Genomic DNA, 12,872 nt, shown 5'->3' on the forward strand with positions numbered 1-12,872 from the left:
CTCAGAGCGCGCTGGAATAAACCCGCGCCTCCTTCTCCGCAGACGCTTTTGTCCCTCTCCATTGCCTTAAAGGTACAAGGGTGGGGTGGGGAGGGGGAGCGCGCAGCTGAGCCTCTGTAGGAGCGTTAGAAAGCAAGAAAAAAAATATATTTTTTTCTTTGTATCACAGAGATGACGGATCAAGGTGCCCCACTCAGAGGCAGGGCTGCTTTAATAGGTGAGAGAGATCTAGCAATTCAGGACATCCTTCTGTTTTTGTTTTGTTGTTTTTTTGCTGGCACTGCTAGTGTGTAGGGCTGGAGGAAGGAGGAAGGGGGATAGTGGTGTAGCCTACACCTGACTTGATGCTATGGAAGAATTTAGGACAGAGAGAAATAACACATGCTAAATTACCTTAATTGGGGTGAGATGTAAATCCTGGGGGTTTGTTTTGGGGGGGGGGGGGGGGGTTAAGCTGTGTGTATGTGTGTGGAGGGGGGATCCTTCCAGCTGTAACCCCCTTGATTTCAAAAATTGACCTTGACAAATATGAGTAGTAATCCTCCCCTCTGCAGCAGGGGGCATCAAACAGCAGCCATGTCAGACCCACTCCATGAGTTGTGGTCCATTCCAACTGCACATGAGGACTGAGGGGGGGATATGAGAGGGGATTCACATGCACACTAAATGCCTAAACTGCGAGGTAAATGTTGATTATTTGAAATAATTAGAGGTGACCTCCACATTAACACATCACAGCTAGTAATGAGCAGGTGGCTCTTTAGAAAATAGACTGGCGTGATGTACAAAGGCGACTTCCTGGCAATGAATATTTTCTGCTAAATCTCTTTACTTCACACAATAAAGTAAAAAATAATTGACTGTGCTGTAATTATTGTACTGCAACCTGAGACTGAAACGCCGGCTCGGTTTTAACAGCATCCTTTAAAAGGTTTTTTCTACTCTACAGCCAATCAAGTTTTCATCCTCAGACTTTATAGTTTCACTAACACGGTCTGTTTATTTACAACTTTAACAACACTGACTCTAGTTATGAACTGATATTAGGATGTGAAATTATTTACTCTTTTCTGTTCTAACAATACTGCTTACACGCTATTAATGCATAAAATCTTTTCTTTTTTACATATATCTTCAAATAGGCCTTTTTACTTTGAAATCAATAATCAATTTCACCTTAATTTGTCACTGTAATGTTTCAGTTGTTGACTTTGTGTTCTATGACTTTGTATTTTTGTGGTTTTATTATGTAGAGCACTTTGAACTGCCTTGTTGCTGAAATGTGCCATACAAATAAACCTGATTAAATGTGATTGATTATTGATTGATATCGTAATTTAAAAAAATTTAAACTTGCACCTTAATTAACTTTTGTTCCAACCATGCTCATTGTGCTGTAACTAAGTTTGGGACTTTAGCGTGTTAATTTTGATGAAGTAGTTCCATAGATCTTAACGCCTTAATAATTTGAATGCAAATAATTGCTTTTTTTCTTCCTTTTTTCTCTAAATACAAAGGTTCCACCCTGAACAATTCTGAATTGTTTCTGGTACACCCTTAAATCAGACGCACACGCGGCATTCGCAAACAACGACGATGAATGGCAAAGCCACTTCTCTTGGCCCACTGAGGGCTAATTTTTACTTCAAAAAACGATTTGATGGGACACTGGAAAAAACCCGTTGTGTTCAAGTTGTGTTAAAAGGAGTAAGCCTATAACCAAATTATTCAAGCCTAAAGAAATCATCTTTATGCAAAACACCTTGCTTGTTTTTTAATAGAGAAATTTGGGCTTTATGGAAAAGTGTGTTCAATGCTGACTTTTATGATGTTATTTTCAAACCATACTTATTATCTGACAAAACGATCAGATCACATTTCCTGATTTGGTGAATGTGACTGTACAGGCACTAGAGGAGAGGCTGATTAACAAGCTTACACCCAAGACCCAACATCTGCATGCTATAAGAATGTCGTAAGTGAGAGTGTCTAAGTTGTACATTAAAATTGGGCGAATTCAATCTTAACGAGAGTGTATCTGCCTAGCATTGCTGTGGTAGCATCATGCTGTGGGGCTGTTTGTTCTTTCACAAAACTCAGACGAGAGCTATTTTTCATCTACTATTACAAAAACTTCACCAAACGACAAAGCTCTTTAGAAGTGCAACACAAAAACGAACAAAAAAAAAGGAAAACAATACTTGTGACATCTCCACGACCCATTTACGCCAACTACCCGCAACCCTAAGCCCAGCTTCGTATCTGTCTCATAGATTCAGCATCTATACTAGATATGAACAATTTTTCTTTCCACCAGGAATGCACAACCTGCCACCGCCTGTCTGGCCTCAGCATACGCTCCCAGCCAGGCGTCCCCCAAAATAAAACCGATTATTATCACTGCAGCCACCAGGCGTAAGACAGCGGGGATGAAACATGCAGTGCTTCTCTGTGTGTGTGTGCAAGAAGTGTTTGCTTCAGTGTTTGTAAAGATTATACCAAATCCCCCCTCATTGTGCACAGCTCTAATCTGCAGATTGGTGCTGTACAATGCCCTCTATCCATTTTTAAACACATTACTATTTGAAACCCTGCTTTCTTTATTTTGTTCCAGCCGACTGACAAGCCAATCCGATGCATCCCACCAGCAAAACAGATCTCCACATACACACCTACATTAAATACTTATTAATACAGTTCATTATATACGTGCATGTCAAAGGTAATTTTTTCCGCTGTTTATTTTTTCAATAATTTGAAGTTTGTTTCCTAGAAGGCCATAAAATGCCTCAAGTGGAGACAAGTTGTTTCTAATGAATGTTTGGACTGCCACATTTGGATTTCGTTCCCTTTAGCCGAGTAGAAATGTTTTCAAATCCAATCCTCTGCTGCCAATTTGAGCAAAATCAATCCAGAGTTTTAGCTCAAAGTATTGTTTGAAAATCAGCTGAAGCATTCATGCTTCACCAAATGGTGTTCTTACCACTCAAAGTTGAATAAAAAGACATTTGAAATGGCAACCTTGCTTGTTAAAATTTGATTTTGGGATCCTCACAACCCATAAAGATTGTACTAGGAAGCACTAAGACATTTCTCTAACCCATTATCTTTAATTTGTTTTAACATTTAACGGCTAAACTACATATGTTGTGCAGAACAGGGTCCCCATGCATTTTCTTGGTTTAGGAGCTGAACAGAGAGCAGCATTTAATTTTGCTCTGATCAAATCAAAGCTCTAAGACTATTCAGCAGGACAACATTTTTCCTGTATGTCTTGTCAAACCTGATTACCTGATATATCCTACAAGCTATATTATCAATGAGTTATATCTCAACAGAATGCAACATGCTAATATTAGCCTTGTTTAAAGCAGGGTACTCACCATGAGACCAGCTGGAACAATACACTAGCTTTCCTAATTGAGTTAAATACAGAAACAAAATATCTGTTCTTAAGTACAGTGGATTGAAGAGAATGTCATTGGTAAGTATATATGTGTTACACTGATGTAATTTTTTGTTTTCATAGTTTCAATTTTGTAGTTTTTGGGCATTCACATGCCATTGACTTTTTGTATTATTATTATTTTTGATGAAAAGTTGAACTGTGATTTGATTTTGGTAAATCAAGATTGGCACATTCCTAATTCCAGAAACTCATAGTTGAAGTATCACCAGAACTGTCGATATCAACAACAGAATTTTGGTATCCAACAAGATTTCAGAAATCTCAAGCATTCCTCCCCAAGTGTTCTGGTCCACTTCCAAATCATTCTTGTTTTGTATTGCTTATCTAATCTTTCAGCCATATGCTGAATGGTTCTCGCCAGCGTTTATCCCAGTGGAGGCTGTACAGAGATTGGATTAAAATCACTGGCAGTATGGTCAAACAGAGCTCCAACCTTATTTGTCTAATCCCTTCTTTAGGTCTCTGACATGTTGTGAGGTCATGATCAAATCAAAAGGCATTAATCTATTTATATTCTTCTGTACATTAAATGACTGTTTTTGCCCCCTACTAATTCGTTTCTAAGCATCCAAAAAACTGTTATTCATAACATGGGGTTTTCCAAAACTTAAAAAAAACGATAAAGAAAAATGATAGACTGCTATAACAATATATAAACTCGTGATGATCTGGTAATTTCCTTTATGATATTTAAAGAGGATGTTTAGAGTAATAATTAAAGGGCATGAATATTTTCTGATATTGTGATTAGTCTGATGATTGATCATCTTGAAACATTATGAGTAAACACAGGACTGTTGTTGGGCAGATTTTATGATTTAATAAAGCAAAGTTCTTAAGGAGATGTAGAGCAAGGTGATTGGTCAGTTTGGCATTATTTAGCTGGCTAATTATATTCTAAAGAAAAGCCAAAACGTCTTTGATCAGTGTAAGGTAATGTTATCTTAATATTGCTGATCATCTTGAGATTGAGAGTTAAGTGTCTTTGCAGATGCAGGTTTAACGGTCTATCCGCTCAAATCCATGTGCTTGTGAAGTTTGAGTTATCCGCAAAAAAGAGCTAAGCTGACTTCAGCTTCTTAGTGTAGTTGTAATTGTTTGGACCATTATATTAGCTCTCTGCAAACCAAACATATTTCCCTGTTTCCACAGACTGGTCTGAAAAACAATCTTTGATGAAGAAGCCATTGCTCATAGGTTAGTGAATGAAAGAAATGTCTCCAACTCCTCAAAGTAAAACTTCAGTTTTAGCTAAGTTAAGTTTTTACTGCTGCTTTCAATGCATCACATTTATAGCAATTTAGTTTATTTTCTTTAGTCATTTTTTTAATTGAATGTCAGGAAACAATTATCTCTGAGGTTCCTCAAGGGTGACGTCTTGGCACATTTGTCTTTAAATTACTCCTGTGTGGTAAAGTCAGATAGAAATAATTTTACTCCTGTCATTCCCATGCACATGATTCTCCATGTAAGTGTATTTTCCCTGAGATGATTTAACCAAGGCCCGCATCACATTGAAGCAGCAGTAAGAAGTGTTTCTGCATGTTTACATTTGTCTTATTGGGATGATATTCCGCAGACATGCCAGAAGTCAGCGACTGGTCAGCAGTCATTCATAAAGCAAAAGTAAAATTCTTTGAATTTGACTCTTCTGGTCCATAACTGCCCAACATGGGGTGTCAGCGTTGCTTAGTAACCACAGCACATGAGTGACCTTATCGGTGCGGTCATAAAAATGTATGAAGTCTTTTTTTTCCACATTCTCTTGTGTGCTGCTTTTTCTCCCTCTCTCGCTCCCTCTGTCTCACACAAACATCGACACAGACACGCAGTCCAGATGAACAGACCCTAAACGTGCTGTCCTTTGTACGTCTGTGTGGTACGTGTGTGTGCGGGTGAGTGGGTGTGTGTGCATGAGAGAGAGAGAGAGAGCAGCAGAGTGGTAATGAGAGGCTGTACCTGACACATGCCACAGACCGCATGGAGCAGCATAAGGAGTTGGCGGTGGGGGGTTTGCATCCAGCGACAAGAAAATCAGCACAATTTCAGAGGATGTTTAGTTTCACTAGAACATTCCTGTGATGTTACTTACAAATACAAAAAGGCACATAGAGGCTTAGGAATCCATGATATTTGGATTATATGTTTGCACCACTATCCATATCAAATCTCTGTGATAGACTTACAGGATGTAAATCTGTGCACTGTGGTTTCCAAATTAATCTGGATTTAATCCCCAAAACATATTTATTGAAGTGACAGATCGCTAGACAGCGCTGGCTTTGTGTGTACGCATGTGTGGGATTTTCCAAGGCCTTCATAAGCCAGCAGCAGCAGCAATGATAACACACAGGACATTAAACACAGCATCTGTCAGCTCGTAGTATCACAGCGACTGGCTTTCATACAAAGTGCTGCTCTGTTGTTCCCACAGGGAGCACAGATGTTAGCCTTGCTGTCGCCTCCGTAGCCATCTTTTCTCCCCGAAAACATCTGTACAGCTGTGTTTGTCAGGGCCGAAGCACCGCACGCCGCTCTTGAACTGTTGACAGCTAGGGGCAGGTCGGCACAGATGGCAGAGAGAGGGTGTCAGGAGACTGGCACCGGGTGGAGGTGGTGGAAGGGCAGGGGCGGAGAGGCGGTGGCAGGTAGAAACGTGTGGGGGCTCCCATCTGGCATTGGTGCTGGTAGTTTGACCCTGGGGCATATTCAATGTTTCCTCAGTACACAGCCTGTCAGGAGCTGGAAGTCACCTTGTGCAAAATGCCTTATTCTCTAGAAGGTTTATGCAGAGTTGAGAAAAGTGGGGAAAGCGGGGGTGGAGTCGGACACTACCGGTGTTATTACTTAAACTAACAGTACAAAGTACAATGGAGGCTTTGGAAACCATTGGGGAAATAAGTAGCCTGTCATTACTGTTTCAATAATTCTTGACTACAGAAAATACTGGATCACAGGTTTTGTTTTGGTCTATGCTAAAAAGATTCACACAATGGCAGCATAGCAGTAGAAAGATCCTTCGCCTGCCGGGATCTTTCTTTAGCCCTTGGTATTTTTATAGTGTATCATGTTACTTTTTTCTGATGTTTTCATAATTTGGAATGGCTGTATCACTCATAATGGCTTTCCTCTGCTGCTTAATAATGATCACAATGTCTGGATCTGTTGGCCATTACCAGCAGCTGGATAGCTCAGTTGGCAAGGCATCCCACCTAAGACACTGGGATTCGCCTCACAAGGCATACATCTTGGGATTATTTAGGTGGAGACTGTTAACCATCATTCAGTGTTCGATTATGGGCAAAACGATATTATGAGGAATTTCCTCAACTTTGAATCCTACGGTCTTAAATACACAACATGTCCTTTGTCTTGCTGCTCCTCTTCACTGTCAAGAGGAATAGCAGGGTTTCTCCTCGCATAGGTTCTTTTTAGTTCAACACAGTTCCAACAATATCGGACAGTTTGAATGCTAAACCACACGGCAGGATTAAGTTAGATACATCTCAGGTTGTTTCAAGAAATTACTATAAATTTCAAACTAAAGTTTATCACAGTGGCACAAGTGAAACCTATTTGAACACTTTGAAATCCACCAAGTCAGTCAGTCATAAGACTTAGATGAGGTCTTAGATTCTTTTGTTAAGGTATACAAACTGAAAAATATGGCGTTTTTTTGTTTTTTGTTTTTACAAAGCATTATTATTTTTTATTTTGTATTTAATGAGGGTAGCCAGTGCTAAGCTAACATAAAACTGTATATGCACCATTCAGTATAGTCAATATGTTGATTGGCATATGCCTAGTCAAATACAAACTTACTTTGTTTGCCAAAAGTCTGTTCACCTGGAAATAATCAGCATAACTTTAAAACAAATTCTTACAATTGAAATCCAAATTAAACATAAGTTATCCTAAGTTAGTATTTTTGAGATTTCCTGGTTCAGTCATTGTAGTACAACATTTACATTCCGCTTTCTGTGCATCAAAGATCGTTTTCAAACACGTTTATACCAAGTTGCAGACCTGACCAGACAATGTCTACAGACTGAGTATGAGAATGCCCCGCAGGCCTGATCACTGAACAGACTTGTGGATCCCAATGATCTGGGCAGCAGCATGGGGTGCTGCTCAGTGGGGGTGCCAGGCCTGACCTGGACTGGCTGTCCAGGGCACAGGGCCAACACACAAGAAAAGCGCTTTACGGAAGGGACATGTGGTCGGTTCAGGTCAACCCGACGTCTTCAGCCTCACCCATCCCCCGTTACAGCTCCCCTCCCTTAATCCCAGCCTAAGGCTTCCTCCTCACCTCTGCCCCCTCCCCTGTTTGGAGCATACAGTGAGGAAATGCCACCAGATGCCCAGTGTCTAAGACGGGCATTATGTTCTTAGAGGATGTCGTGGTAATTCTGCTTCTTTTCTGCAGACTGTGTGGTGTGTGGAGGAGACAGATCACAGAGAACAACAGGTAGCCATGGTCTCTACACGGTCACGTGGTTCTGCTGTCTATGCAAAACAAGATGCGACTCCCCCAGAGGAAAACATGTCCGTGTGTGGCATATTAGGAGATACACTCCTATCATTCAACACAAATACCGCACACACAGATAAGATTCTAATATTGTCCACAGTATTGTTAATGGCATTAAGGGCATAACTAAATGGTATTCAGGGATAGCAAAACAAGGACGCACCAACAGCAGCATTTAGTCTTGTATTTTATAACATGTTACTCATCAAGAATTTAAAACCGGAGGAGCAGGACTTCATCTGCGATAAGAAAAACTGTCAATCACAGGGACTCTGGGAGAACGTGCTTTGTCAGACCCTGAGGGGGCACCACTGACCTAAATACAAAATTGTCAACAGCAATGCTATGGTGACCAACCAAAGATAACTCTGGGGAGATAAACATTTAACCTGGAAAACGGCATTTAGTGGAAGGAGAGAGCACCATCTCCAAGGGTTCATTTTAAATTCTGACTCAAATTTCCACCCCTACAGGGTACAAAATACACTTTTTTTACATATATAATATACACATATGTACTCTGACAACAATACTGAAATGTTTTTCTTTCCTGTATGGGGGGGTCTTGTTATGAGAAAGTAGCTATCTTACATGGAAATCCTTTTGTTATTCCTTAAGCTTATTTATCCAGGGAGGATCAGTCGTTTGTTTTTCTGCTTTGTAATGATGGTATGGGCTGTACATACAGGAGAAAAGAGATTGTTGAGATTGCTATTAAAACCTCAGCAAAGATTATTTCTCAAATCCAAGCTCAGAGATGCTGAACGTATGTTCATTCACTGAGAACTGATGCCACCGTGTGGTCAGCAGCTGTTACTGAAAGGGTGGCAGAGCGGAGCAAGGAAATATGTAGACCAGGAGTCCCCAAAGTCGGTCCTCGAGGGCCGGCATCCTGAATGTTTTAGTTCTCTCCCTGGTGGCACCAACAACCTTTTCAGCATGTCAATGTTCTTCTTAGGCCTTCTAACGAGCCATAGTCTGATTCAGGTGTGTTAAACCAGGGAGAGAATGAAAACATGCAGGAGGCCGTGTGTCGAGGACCGACTTTGGGGACCCCTGAAGTAGACTGTAAAGTGCCTGTATGTAAAAGAGAGAATTTAATATTGAAATAAATAATTTTTGATCAAACATTATATCTACAATATCAGGTTAGTGAATGTTTATCCAGATACCGTCTATACATAAGGCACTACAGATACATGTTATAAGTTGGCATAAACCTACCAAAATGGAAATGATCTGTGGGCTACAATCTACCACTTTAGAAAACCTGCAGGTCAGGTAATTAATATCCACTCCCCGCGATTAACACAAATAAATTTGAACTCCTTTTGCTGTCATTTATAAGGTTTTGGAATTCCAGCGAAACACTGTGAGAGCCATTATCCACACACGAAGAAAACATGAACAATGCTGAGAAAAGGGTCACAAAAGGATCTCAAACAACATCAACAAGTCCATCTTCATGATTCAACAATAAGAAACACAATGGCCAACGTGGAAGACCCTATGGTGAAAGGGTGACCAAAAAACAGAAACACCTGAGTCAGATTTCCTAACAAATATCTTCATGAAGACTAATAGGAACAGTTTCGGAACGAGGACAATCTTTCCATTATTGATGGAACCATAAATTTTCTTCAGCGATTCTGAAGGAGAATATCCGGCCACGGCATTTTTTAAATGGAAAATGTACATTAACATGGCTGATTCACAGTTTAGCATGTTTTAGAATTTGTTACAAAAATGCAAAATATATTTTTTTTATACCATAAATGGTCAATGTATCATACGGGATTCAAACCTTTCATTGAAAAATAAAGATACTATTTTTAAAACAAACATAAAAATGTGTCATTAGGTACACCAGAAAATGTTAATAAAATCATTTCTTATCTGGGTTAGAAAATAAATTTGAATCAGCTAAAATCTGTCAGTGGATAGTTTAATGAATTGTCCACAATAAGTCTGAATTACATGTTTAAGTTAAAGTAATACTTTAGCTTCTGTTGTTTACAGAGATTTTTTATATTTCTGTTCATATTAAATACAAACTTGATTTGGCCAATAAGATGTGGAATGTATTGCAAAGCTAATACACAGATCCAGATGCGGCTCACATCACGTTGCTGGTATGATCAAACCTGGAAAAAACAGAAAAAAAGAAATCTGCTTTCTGTTTTGCTTTGTCATCAGTGTTCAGGTTGAAGGGAAATCCGCAAATAGCTCCTGTTTCACACAGGAAAATAGAAGCTGCACCCGCTCAGAACTGGTTGACCTACAAAACCAGCGAGACTGCTGACGTTCACCATCACTGCAGGACCCTGGTGTGTCGTAAAGACTCACGCTGATCTGAGAGGCTATGAGGCTTGACGTGTGACATCGACCTCACGAAGGAACAGGAGGGGGAATAAACAGATAACTGCCCGGTAACAGCGGCGCTCTGCTCATTGGCTGCAGAAGAACGTTGCATTGACTGTTTTCACTGTGCATAACCACATAGTCAAGATTACTGTAACACAGACACACACTAGCTTTTGTGAGCACAAAACACACACTCTTGCACACAGACTTTTTATCACCCTCACATAATTAAACATCACAATGACACACTGACAAACTGTTCTAGAGAACTGGGGCAGAGCCACACAGCTAAGCCTCGTTTTAGTTAAATATCTGCTGAGAATTCAGCAGTTTCCTCCCTCCACTTAGATTAGCATTTAGCCCCGAGTAACAGTGCTGTCATTTTGTCTTTACACCTCACCCACCGTGCTTCAGACTTAACGTCAATGCAACTCCTCGGATGCATTAAGGAGCGGCGCATTGCTTATGCTTTGAAATTAGAAAATTCATTCATGTGTCTAAGCTCCAGTTTGGTAGAACTTTTAAGCATACGGTTCACAAAATGAGAGAGCTGAAGAAAATGTTATTTTTGCCAAATCTGTAGTGTCAGTTTTCGCAGCTTGAAGACAAACTGCATAGATCATTTAATTTATTTTTTTCATTTTGGGAAATCATTGTTAATCTCATCTGCTTTATCCCCTTAAATCAGAGCGATCAAAGTGTCGGATAATAGTAGATTAGATTAGATTCTTTCTCAAACTGGGGTCCCCGGACCATAGTTTGGTACAGCTAGCTCACCAAAGGATTGCGTTAAAAAATAACAATGGATAATTGGGTTAAGACAATTTATACCACAACAGATATAGAAAACTACAAATGAAACAATTCAATCCTATAAAAATCTATTGTCAATCTCTTTATGTTAAATAAATTTAAAAAAATATGACATTATACAAATATAAGTGTGTCAGTTAGGATCTAAACAGTTCTGTGAAACGCAGCTTCGTGTCGGACAAGGATTTTTTAATATTTCAGCGATGCCTTACCCTTCAATTTTTCCAGTCGGTTGGGGACTTGGTTACCTTGTCACAACAGGTATGAAGAAACTGTTTGATAATTACCTTCCTGGAAAGGACTTGGACCAGAGTGCCTCTCAGGACGAGAGCACTTCCTCTGGGAACGAACATTCAATGGTTCCCCAAGAGCAAACTGACCCGGCCCGGTTAGTTTGCATTGTCAGCCAGAAAGTTGACTGTGAAGCCTCCGCTATGGATTTGACCAAGACATCGTCTCTCAACGCTACTCAGGATGTGAGTTCAGTCTTTGGGAACGATATGCCCATTGTTCCCAAAGAAAAAACTGACCCAGCTGGGAAAGTTTTTTCTGGGACTGAACTCACAGAGAAACCTTTGATGTCATAGACTTCATCTCTGGACGGCACATTTTCCAGCGTCACGGACTTGAAAAGTTCCTCGGACGAGGAATTTATTTCAGAGGGACAAAGAGTTTGCAATGAGAACAGAGTGCTTGATCTGTCTGTGAACTCATTGTTAAGGCGTAGGGTTTTTGTTGATCCTGAAGTGAACTGCAACCCGGACGGGGAAGCTGGTTTGACGGACAGGAACAGCACTGAAACCCGAGCTAATGATGGTTCAGTCACGTTTCCTAAAGACAAAACTACCCCAGATGGGGTAGTTGTCTCTCAGGATGAGAGGAAAGTCTTTGGAAATTATTACTGCGCTGTTCCTCAGCAACAAACTGACCCGGATGGGAAGGTTGTACATGAGGAACAAAGCAGGGTGAGACAGACAGAGGGCCACATCTGTAGATTTGTAAACTGGTTCAACACCAGCTGGATGAGTGCCGGTTTTCAGAGCGTTCTCAGCCTGAGCGTCACCAGACGGTGTCTGGCTCAGAGACACCTGTTTAAAGAGGCTTCATCAATCCCGAACTGTGCCACTCTGATCCACACTGCTGTCCACCGACCAGGATATTTCTTTTCCCCAGCAGAAATCTCCCCAGTTTTGATGGAAATGAGGGAGAGAGAACCGTCACCAGACGTGGGAAAACAATATGAAATCTCTTGATTACTGGAATCGGTTTTAGTTTGGCTCGACTCTTACGGTGGCAGCACAGATCGGGAGATGTACTGTGAAAACACCTGTACCGGATGTGGAACGTCGTTCTTACAGCTGCTGAATAACGGCCCCATCGTTGTGCTTCCGTCCTCACCATTGCTCACCGACACCGTTTCTCTTTTTAATAACTGGATCGATATGTGGCGCCAGCCTTATTGTTCTAGCTGCAGGTCAGGCTTAACCCGGAAAAACATCCTCAGCAACAACAATGTGATCGTCCTGTTTCTGCCACAGTGGGCCAAAAGAAGAAACCCAGTGATTCCCAATCCAGTCATGGAGGTTCCAGGAGAAATTGGAACCGAGTTGTACTGTCTGTCGTCCGTCATTTGTGGTGATGCTGAGTCAGCTCACTTCTACAGCTATTTGATTCGGGGACAACAGACAGTAAAGG

The sequence above is a fragment of the Gambusia affinis genome, linkage group LG15, assembly GCF_019740435.1.
Source record: "Gambusia affinis linkage group LG15, SWU_Gaff_1.0, whole genome shotgun sequence".
NCBI classification, from domain to species: domain Eukaryota; kingdom Metazoa; phylum Chordata; class Actinopteri; order Cyprinodontiformes; family Poeciliidae; genus Gambusia; species Gambusia affinis.